The sequence below is a fragment of the Vulpes vulpes genome, chromosome 3, assembly GCF_048418805.1.
Source record: "Vulpes vulpes isolate BD-2025 chromosome 3, VulVul3, whole genome shotgun sequence".
NCBI classification, from domain to species: domain Eukaryota; kingdom Metazoa; phylum Chordata; class Mammalia; order Carnivora; family Canidae; genus Vulpes; species Vulpes vulpes.
Window position 1 is genome coordinate 87405988 of NC_132782.1, and position 9566 is coordinate 87415553.

The window sequence follows — 9566 nt, forward strand, 5'->3', positions numbered from 1 at the left end:
TTTCCTCTGAATGTAAAGATGATAATCCACCAAATCCAGAAACGCGTGACACGGAAAGGTGAACCAAGCGCGATGCACCATTCCTTGGATGGAGAACATCGGTGGAGGGGAATATCTGTCCAGCCACTTGTCACATCTGGGGTCCACATGTGCGGTGAGATTACTGACTGGGAGATTGCAGAGAGAGAGAGAGAGGATAACCACCCCCACCCCTGGAGACTGTGCCCCGACACCTGGTCCTTTCCTCCACTCGGGAGAGCACAAGGCTTGAGGTTGAGCCTTGCTGTCAGACAAATCTGAGTCTGCCTGGGCCTTCTACCTCCTAGCTGTGTGACCGCTGAGCAGATCTCACTTGCCTCATCTATAAAAATGGGGTCACAACAGTGGCTGTGTCACGGGATCGTTGCTAATTACATTAATACCGTGTGCCGATAGTCGAGCCCGCTGGCACTGAACTCGGTGCCCGGGGGCTGTTCTCCGCCATCAACAGGATGAACGTTACCGTGGCCGGGGCACACGCGATCCTACGGGTCGGTGCCAGGGGTGCAGGGCTTCCTGGTGAGGCGGGAACGTCCAGCCCGAGGCCGGTCTAGGAGGCTTCCCACAGGCTGCTTGCTGCAAGGAACAGCTTGGGCTGCAGAGGGCTGTGTAACAACAGGTGACCTGCGTTGTCTGTAGGTCACCCTGCAGTTCCAGAACATCTAGGCTACGGGGTGGTAGGACAAGCAGCCAGGGCAGGCTTGAGCTGAAGTCCCAGTATCCTTATCGCGGGGCAGGGCAGGAGAGGAGCAGAGCCCCCAGAGCACTTAGGGGCCTGGCTGCTGGGGGCCAGCGCAGGAAGGGGGCCACCAGGGATGGGATCCTCAGCCTGCCCACGGCCAGAGTGACGGGGTCTCCTGGTGTGTTTGGCACCTGGAGGTCAGGCTGCCCCTCAGGCTGGGAAGGGGGATGGATGTGGCCCTTGCGGGGGCAGTGGGCACAGTCTCCCTATCACTCCACCCCATGGAGGATTTAGCCAGGGAACATTCTAGATGCCTCAGCTCTGCATCTAGGCTCCTCAGGGCTGTGCTGGAGAAAGAGCTACCACCAGCTCTGGAGAGCCGAGTTTTACATTCTCAGGGAATTCTGCAAGATGGTCCTTAGGCTCAGCCATTACTAAAAATTAAATGAACGTGCTAAATTAATACTTATCGAAGACTCATCATGTCTTGGTTATTTTACTTTTCTCTGCTCTCGAGGTTGTTTCTGTCCCCTTTCTCTAGGTGATGGGAGTGGTGCCAGATGATGGTGTGCTTCAGCGTCTCTCTTCCCAACTCTGTTCCCTGATGTCCTGTTGACACCTTGAAATTGGCTGTGGTGGGAACATTTACACCATGGGAATTGGCCACTGCTTCAGATCAGGGCTTTTCCTACCCGAGAGCTACTTGTCACGCCCTTCCCGGCACACTACCGCTTCTCACTGCCTGTGCTCCACATCAAGGGGGGCGGTCTTCCCCTCTGAGGGTCCCATAAACACATCCCAGACTGTTCATGCCCTGGACTCAGGGGGCATGAACTCCAGCCTGGGGGTCCCCTCTCTGTCACGGTTCCTCCTTGGCTCCTGGGCACGTCTCACCCCGCAACCCCCTGCCCGTGGCATCCAGAGGCCTGTCTTCTCGCGTGGAGCTGACTGTGTGCTCCCAGGATCCAGTCCTCTGGCGGCTCCCACCCCAGGCTGTCAGGGGCATCAGGGCTGGCCAGCTCTGTCCACTTCACTGCTCACCCCCCGATCCTGCCAAACAGAATCTGCCAAGTAGAACCAGTGCCCGAAGCCCCACCCTGGGTCAGAAGCAGTCCTGAGCCCCTTCTGGGGTCTGTGGGGACTTTTCCCCCGATGACTGGCTATGTGACTGGCATGTGCAGTCCTGGACCAAGGGTGAACAAGGGGCGAGCCTGTGTGGGGAAGGAGGACAGAACACGGCCCCAGAGGCTGGGAGGTCCACACTCATGCACACGTGACATGTCACTGTGAGCCATGGGTCGACAGGGGTGGGAAAGAAGGGAGCTCTTGCACCAGGGTTGGCTAGCATGGGCGACCAGAAGTCAGAGGTCAGTGGGGTGCTCCCCCCCCCGACCCCCCGTGTCCTAGAAGGAGGCTCAATTCACACCAGGTTGTTAGAAGGTGTGAGACAGAACATGTTTGTTCAACAGTTTGTTTGCTCTTCACTGTTTGGACCGACGGCAGGTGGGCCTTTTTTCATTTAACCTTTGTCCCAGGCCCTGCAAATTTAGGGGCAGAGATGACCCTAATTCCAGACTTGATACCTTCGTTCATGTGGTTTGGTCCACCCGGAACACCTGCCTGTGCCCCTGGAAACCTTCCTCAGCTGTCGGATGCTGCTGATGCCAGTGGTCATTAGTTCCAGGCTGCAGCATTATGTGTGTGTGTGTGTGGGTCCCAAGGCCCCAGGGTGTTGGCTGCAGGGCCTACTGCCTACCCTCCAGGGATGGGCCAGCTCAGGAGAAGCGCAGTGCTGGTGGGAGGTGGCTGTTTCTCTTCCCTGAAAGGAGCTTAGCTTGGCTGCATTTTCCTAATCCCCTTGGAGGATTAAGGAAACTCAGTGCTTGTCCCTTGCTAATGCCATTTAAGGATTTATAGGTTTCAGGCTCTCTAAGAGAAAGCCTAGACGGCTTTGTTCTCCACTCCCTGAGTGACCTTGATCTACGGCTCTGCTCCTCCTCCTGTACGGGATAGAGGTTGGCAGTGGTCAGTGGCCCCTGAAATGTCAGGTGTCTAAGGGGATGGACTGTGGCTGCCACGGTTAAGGTTGGTTTGAAAAGCTTCTTCAGGGACCCCTGGGTGGCTCAGTGGTTGAGCGTCTGCCTTCTGCCCAGGGTGTGATCCCAGAGTCCCTGGATCGAGTCCCGCATCGGGCTCCCTGCATGGAGCCTGCTTCTCCCTCTGCCTGTGTCTCTGCCTCTCTCTCTGTGTCTCTTATGAATAAATAAGTCTTTAGAAACAAACAAACAAACCTTCTTTATCCAATCCCATAGTGGAGGTGGCAGGACCGTCAGGCACGATGCAGGCCAGTCACAGGACAGCATCCACGGGGACATAGTGGTCAGTTGGGGATGGGCATGTGGCTCATGCATGGCCCCCCAGAGCCTTCCTCAGAACTCCCGCTGGGTCTAGCTGGGGGTGTTCTCCCATAGGGTCTCCTAACTTGGGAAGATAGGATCAAGCTGTGGCAGCCACCTGTCTGCCCTGTGCCAAGCACTGAGATGCAGAAGGAAGTTCAGGATGACAAGCACAGAGAGAGAAGGAGGGAGAGGTAAAGCCCTGGCAGTGCTGTGACCCTGGATCTAGCCTTACCTGACACCCACCATATGAGCCAGTAAATTCCTTTTCTCACAGAAAGCTGTTCTATTGGTGTTTCTGCTGCTTGGAGATGGATGTGCCTATTGCTGGGAGGAGGATCACTTGGATTTCATCAGATCCTCAGTGGGGCCCCCGCTTCCTCCCAAAGACTAAAGAGCCTCCAGGGCGATTTCTCCCAGCTCTCAAGGCCCAGATATGTCAGCAGCTGCTGACAGGATGGCCGTGGTAGTTTCATCATCAGACTACATGGAATATCTTCCTGGGTTTGCCCTACTGCCCCCTCCTGTCTCCTCTGTGCCCTTGGAAGCTGCTGCCCCATATGGGCCACACCAGCAGGGTCCCTGCCTCTGGCTCCCGGTTGGGTTTGGTCAACGGAAGTCCCCAGTGAGAGATTGGAGGGAGGGGAGAGAGTGGGGTCAGGGCATCTCTTCCCTGACTCCCACCTGTTGAGGTTACCTCAGCTGGCAGTGTCTCTCCTGCCACCGTGGTTTTCCAAGGCTCCTCTCTGCATGATCCTCTCATTCCAGACTCCAGTTGCTGACCCTTCTCCGACTCCCAGGGTTTGGGGGCAGCAGCTCTGGTACTGCCCCAGGTCTCTGCACTGTTCCCGTGGCTCCTGGGGGCTCCTCCCTCTGTCCCCCACTCTTGGAAACAAGCCCTCCTGGAAGTATCCCAACCTGAGTGCACCGTCTGTTTTCCCTGGGAGTCTGAGCCATGAAAACCACATAGGATCAGATGAAACATGGTAGCTCTGGGTGGAGCGGCTGGGGTGACAGAACCAGTAAAGGCCCAGGGTGTGTCTTGCACAAGCCACGTCACTCTGATGCTCCGTTGCCCATTGAGAGCATGAGAGGTCGGCCTAGGCGAGCCAAGACTCCCTGGGCATCCACGCCTGAGAGCAGCGTACCGCGGGTTTACAAACTTGAATATCCCTCATTACTGACCAAATGGTTAAAAAAATGTTGAAAGCGATAACACCCAGTGATGGCGAGGATGAGGGAATAGGCACCCCCAGACTTTGCCGGTGGGAATGTGACATGCTGTGGCCATTTTGGAAAGTGGGATGGTTGTTGAGCTATCTGGTGCTATGTAAGAAATTGCCCCTCAAAAGCGAGGGTTGAAGCAATGGCAGCCGCCCATTCTGCTCACGGGTCTGGAAGTGAACTGGGCTCAGCCCGGCAGTTCTCACTCTGCATCTCAAATGTGGTCACTGGCAGATGGTGGCTTTCCCCCTCCCAGGTCTGTTCCTTGGGCCAAGGCTCAAAGTGCCGGGGATTGAGCCACTGTGGCTTCCTCGCCACACTGCTCTCCTCCATACGCTGGCCTCATACATGGTGCCACGTTGTGGCTTAAACTGTGGCCTCCAAAGCTATGCCCAAAGTCCTAAGCCCCAGTACCTGTGAATGTGACCCTGTCTGGAAACAGAGTCTCTGCACAGGTTTGGAGGAGGTCCAGATGGATTAAAGTGGGCCCTAATCCGATGACCAGTGTCCTTAGAGGCAGAGGGAGAGGTGTCTACAACCCAAGGAATGTCCAGGATCGTCAGACCCTGGGGCAGAACCTCCTCAGCCCCTGCAAGGTGTGGGCAGGACTGGCTCCTCCTGAGGCCTCCCTCCCTGGTGTGTAGGTGGTCATCTTCTATGTCCCCATGTCAGCATCCCTTATGCCTATCTGTGCCCTGAAATCTTCCTCTTCTAAGGACTCCAGTCCTGTGGGATTGGGGACTACCCTTGGGATCTCATTTTACCTTAATTACCCCTTGAAAGGGCAGCCCAGGTGGCTCAGCGGTTTAGCGCCTGCCTTCGGCCCAGGGCGTGATCCTGGAGTCCTGGGATCGAGTCCCACATTGGGCTCCCTGCATGGAGCCTGCTTCTCCCTCTGCCTGTGTCTCTGCCTCTTTGTGTCTCTCATGAGTAAATAAGTAATTTTTTTTTTAAATTACCCTTTTAAAGACCCTGTCTCTGAAGACAGTCATTATTTTGGGACACTGCGTTAATTTTGGGGTCGCAGTTCAGCCTACACGATGTTCTGAGTTATCCAGTGTGTGGTGTTTGTTGCAGAAGCCACAGGAGATGGGTTCACGACAAGTGCAGGCTCCCGAGTGCTTTTCCCAGGATGCACGGTCCCTGCTGCCTTGTCCCATCCACGGTGGGTTTGCAGGGGCTCGACGGCTGCTGAAGGAGGCATGGGTTGGGAGGAGAGGTGGGTGGTGAGAAAGAAAAGCGTGAGAAGGGGAGTGACTGGAAATAAAGATCACATGAAATAATATACACAATATAATGTTCGGGCGAACATGCCTTGCTTTATGAAGTATGAACAAGCCAGGATCACGTGTGATAAATATTCCTGGAGAAGAAAGGACTCTGCCCTTACCTTAGCCAAAGATTCGCCTCTGGGTTCTTGAGCATTTGCCCACGGAGCCCGGGACCCAGAGGTTGGGTGGTGTTGCTGACATACCCTAAAGTGTCACATCCCCCACCCTGCCCCCCGGCTCCCCATAAAGTGACAGGGACAACGAAGCCTGCCCGGAAACCCCTTCCTGGTTTGCAAAGTCCTGTCCTCAGCAGAGGGGTCATTCTTCCAGGGAGCCTCAGAAACGGGGAGCTCTTGGCCTCTGGGGTCTGTGGCTTAACACAGACCCATTGTGGCTTTTTAGCCAAAGGCTGTGAGGGGTCCCGTGGCTTTCCCATCTCAGTTTTCCTGGGCTTTTAAGGGATGATTAATAATTGACGGTATGGCTGCCTTCCGAGCCACTGGGAGCTGAGGGTGCTTTGAATTTTTCCATCTTGACCCAAGGACGGAGGGAAGCTTCTCTGGGACTTTGTCTCCCAGCACCCCAGCCACGTGGCCTTGGGGAGGTCATGCTGTCTCCCTGGGCCAGAGCAGGTGGCAGTCGCAATTCTCCACGTGGAGTCATCGACCAGGCACGTGCTTGGCGGCCAAATCGTGAGCAAGTTTGGTGGGATCGCCCTCTGAGTGGCAGCCATGACCTGGCTTCTCCCGGCAGACCCGGCCCCCATGTGCCCTCCACCCCGCCACCCCCTCCCTTGGGGGGGGGCATCTGGCCCTGTTCTCTGCAAAGCACACTCCTTGCTGAAGGGGCCTCCCTCTCTGCTCCCCAGGATGCTCCTCTGGGCCTGCTTCTCCTTCTCGGTTCCTCCTGCCCCACCTGAGCCTTGGATGAGTTGTGCCCTTGGGACCTGGGATTCTCATCTCAATTGCATTGTCTGTATGTGTCCCCCTGAGACCAGAGCTCCAGCCTCTGAGCCCCAGGATCGTAGAGCCAGATGCCTTGTGGCTGAGAGACCATATGAGGCTGTGGGCCTTGGGGGTGGGTGTCAGGGCCCCGGGCCTTTCTGCTGGAGGGCCATCCCCCACCCTCCAGCCCCTGCCATGTGACCGTACCTCCTTCTGGGGCAGTTCAATCACGGCACTGTGACCCCAAGCCTGTGACTGGTTCAGCAGAGGCTGTGGGAGCCTTGCAGGGCCAGCAAAGCCTCTTCTGAGCTCTGCGACATGGGCGTGTTGGGGAGGGGACTGTCCCACTTGGGGTTTATGAATCCACATCAGTGGCGCCCCCGGCGTCTGTGACCAGCGTTACCCCGGTTCTGAAGGTGGGGCTGCTGGACAGAGAGGCTGATGGAGGGATGAGAGGTCTGGTGGCATCTCTGACGGCCCGCTCGGGTCCCAACGCTCCAGTGATGCAGGCCACACGTTCCCTTCTTGCTTAAGGCAGTTTGAATTGGGTTTTTGAACCTTGCCCCTGAAAGAGCCCTGACTGAGGCAGCGATACAGGTCCCGGCCCTCGCACCACTTATAGCAGTGGGAATGGGGCAGGGTTGACAGGTGACAGCCCCTGCGCACACATAGCACCGCTTGTGATAAATAAGTGCAAGGGAAAAGTGAGGGGCTGGCTGGAGAGTAACCGGGCTTCAGATCAGGACTCGGGAAGTTTCGAGGGACACACACCGCTCTCATAGAACCACTTGGGGGCTCGGTCAGGGGAGACAGGGCCTCAGATGTGCTAGAACAGGAAGCCAGACTGCGGGGAGGGCCTTCAGTCTCTGTCCCCGTCACTCATGGCTCTCATCCCGTGTCCCAAGAGGGCCTGACCCCCCTCTCTCCATCCCAATGGGAGAGTCCCAGGGCAGAGCCCTGACGGGTCCAGCATGGCTCACACGGCCACCCGGGGGCTAGGAGGGTGGGCAGTCAGATGGCCCCATGGCTGGGGGGCTGTCCCGGGACAGCAGAGGACGCAGCGTTCACAAAATGGGGGTCACACTACAGCATCTAGAATATTCTTCAGGAAGAGAGAGCCAGAAATTTAGGGGAAAAAAAAGATTCTAAGAGTTAAGTGGGAACCAGTCCTTTCAGTCTATTCTTGTCCCTTTGATCCTTATCGGTATTGTCAACTCCATGACAACAGGGGGCCAGTGCTTTTAAGCTGCGAGTGATTTTTGTAAGCAACCAAGTTTATATTTTTATCCCTACAAACCCTCCTGACACTGCTTTCTCAAGGGCTGTGGTCAGGGCATGGAAGGCTCTCGAGGGCCCTGCTGCCTGCAGGGCTGGGGACACTCCGAGGGCCAGACGGTGGGGGGGGGGGGCGGCTTCCGATTCTGTCCTGTGACTTCATTTCTGCGCTGGGCTGGGCGTGGTCTGTCTTAGCTGGCTCCGGCCCCTCCCCTCTTCGTGCAGCCCAAGTCCTTTGCCTCCTCAAGGACATTTGCCAGCAGTGTCTTTACGCAGACTCTATTTCACTTGAAACCACAACCTGCAGCTTGAGAGGCCACACACAGTGACACACACACAGTGATACACATGCAGTGCGCAGTGACATCCACACACAATGACACACACAGTGACAGACACAAATACCAATCACACAGACACATATAAACACTCTCAACTCACTGTCACACAGAAACACATGCACCCTGACTACACACAGACGTACAGGCGTGTGCATACATGGGACACACCCTCAGACACACCAACATACAAGTCACACATGCAGACACGAACACACACATGCTCAGTCTCACACAGATGCACAGATACACATACAGACACACAGACATGAACACACACATGTTCGGTTTCACACAGACGCACAGGCTTGCCAGTGGTGGATAGGTTCCTATTTAGCAGCCAGGTTTTTGCTTTGTTGCAGTTGTGGACTCCCATGGTGTCAACTCTCCTATGACGTGGCTGAGAGCACAGGGGACAGGAGGGGCCCATGATCAGCTCCTGAGTGGGTAGGAGCCAGCTGCAGCCCCCCTGACACACCCCCACACACACATACTCCCTCTCTGACTAGTTCCTCTACTCTGGGTGCCAAGGTGGGGCTGGGTTCAAACCTTACTCTGCTGTGTGTCTTTGGTCATATTTCTTAACCTCTCTGAGCCTTAGATTTCTTATGAAATGGGAAAACCCATCCAGTGCAGATGTAAAGACCAGTGCTTATTTGGGAAGGCTCCTGGATGGAGCCTGGTGCCTGGTGGTCCAGCTGTCCAGGCTCCCCAGAGGCTTGGGCTGTGGATCTCAGCTGTTCTCGAGTGGGACTTGGGGTACCTCCCAGGATACAATGTGGGGCCTTGCCAGCTTCTGTAGCCTTATCTCCTCACTCGCTATCCCTTGTGCTTCCCAGACACACCCGAAATTTGCACCTTAGGCCTTTGCACAGTCTGGGCCCCCTGCATGCTCACCTGTTTGTGGACCATCAAGGCCCTGTCACCTGCAGCTCCCCATGGGAGTCATTTCTGATGCTGCCTGCTAACCTCACAGTAGGCCCCAAGAACAGGTGCACAGGTATTGTCTATCTTCCCAAGAAACTGCCAACTGCAGGGGACAGAGGCTAGTCCTGGCTCTCATCCCCAGGGCCCAACACTGTGCTTGGCATGTGGTAGGAGGACAGAGGCTCAGTGACCCCAAAAGTTGCAGGCAGGCCACAGGGCAGGTGTGGCCTCAGGACAGTAGCACCTGGCTCTTGAGGACTTGGCCACAAGCAATGGCAATCTTGCCTGCCAGTCCCAGAGGCCCCGAGCTGGAACGTGAGGGTGCAGAGGGCTCACAGGCTCGAAGGGTCCTGGTGCATCTGCAAGAGGAGTCACTGCTCGCAAACATGCTCCACTGGCTGCACCCCCAGAACTTTGGAGAGCCCCACACTAGGCCCCAGCTCTGGTGCGCAGTCCCAGGGTGCCTTGGC